Genomic DNA, 1,754 nt, shown 5'->3' with positions numbered 1-1,754 from the left:
AGTTTAATGTTAGAAAAATAAAGTTTAATCAGGAGGAAAAGTTAAAAGTAACATTTTGAGAATACAGTCATTCTGAAGCATATCATTATTAGAGGGTTATTATTAATATTTATTAAGGAATAAAATCTTAATATTGAGAAAAAGTGAAGAAAAAAGAAAAATAAAGTCATGATGTTTCAGACAGAGTCATATTTTAAAGACATTTTAAAGAACTTTCTTCTTGAATGTAACAACTTTATTCAGGTTGGTGTTTTTTAAAGACGCTCCGTCCTGGTCAAACACATTTACAAAGACAAACAGAGGGTGGAGCTGATGTAGTGGAGATGGAGATGTTTACCATCCAAACAACAGTTAAGGAGCAGTCACACACTTCTGTTATGTAAGAGCTCCCAAACGCCTCCTGAGGAGGTCAGTGAACACACCACAAACACACCCACGTTTACTTCAGTTTATTTTAGTGAAAGTCAACGACAGTTTGACACTCTGCCGTTTTTGCATGGACAGCATGGAGAGTCATTGAACGTATCCTGGAAACCATTTCTTACAGAGCAGGAACTTTACTGTATCAACGTGTTACTGAATGTACAGCTGGACGTGATGTTCACGAACACAACACTGAGTGTAACACAGTGTCAACAGCTGCGTCCTGATTGGCCGGAGCACCTGTAGCTAGGAGCTTCAGGGTCAGTCCAGTGTCTTCATGTCTGTAGATCTGCAGAAAGAGAAATCAATGATGTCAGTAAATGAACCAAAAAGTCAAATAAACAACAGAAACATGTCTCTGTCTTCTCCTTCTTTAATCATATTTACCTCTTTGTTTACATGTTTACCTTCATCAAACCTTTATTTTATCTGTGAAGACACAATATGAGACCAGGTGAGGCTGAGAACACACCTGTCACACCTGAGTCCAGTCCGTCACACCTTCCCTCCGTCTGTGAGGAAACAAATCAACAGAAACAGATCAATTATTATTATTATTATTACATTATTACTATTATTATACTTGTTGATCAAATGTAGCTTTATTGTGTAAATTCATCAGAATGAAAAACAGGAAGTAAAAGTTAAAGTTCAGACTGCTTTTTATTTTTAACTTGGTAATGAGTCACTTTTGATTCAGTGTGAATACGGTTCATAGATGATAATAATAATAAAATAATAATCATGTTATTTTTACTGCAGCTTTCATTCGCCAGATGAAACTCAAACTGCTTCATAAAATAAAGAAAGACAATTTGAACAATTCATTCATTCATTCATTTTGTACCGCTTATCCTCTAGTAGGGTCGCGGGGGGGTGGAGCCCATCCCAGCATCTTCAGGCTCCAGCCCCCCCGCGACCCTACTAGAGGATAAGCGGTACAAAATGAATGAATGAATGAATGAATTTGAACAATAAACAGTAAATTTCAAGCAATAAACAAAAATACATTAAAATAAAACTTGAGTAAATAACATGATATTAATGAATGTATTTTGTAATATGTTGCTGTTGTTATTAACGTGTAAAACCTCAGTGACTCCTCCTCCTCTTGCTGTGTCTATTGATCAGCTGTGACGTCACCCAGAGACTCAACAGGATGAGCCTCTGATCAAACGTTAGCCGCAGCCCTCGGGCTCCGACTATCACCTGCAGGACAAATAATCTTCATTGTGTTGTTGTTGTTTCAGTTTCAGTCCAAACAGGTTCGAGTCCAAACGCTGCAGGTTGTTTGATTTCAACCGGTGACAGAAAAACACTGGGGGGGGGGG

The sequence above is a fragment of the Seriola lalandi genome, unplaced genomic scaffold, assembly GCF_002814215.2.
Source record: "Seriola lalandi dorsalis isolate HSWRI2012SDOR001 ecotype SW California unplaced genomic scaffold, Sedor1 jcf7180002053763, whole genome shotgun sequence".
Taxonomy (NCBI): Eukaryota; Metazoa; Chordata; class Actinopteri; order Carangiformes; family Carangidae; genus Seriola; species Seriola lalandi.
Note: the sequence above shows the minus strand (reverse complement) of the source record.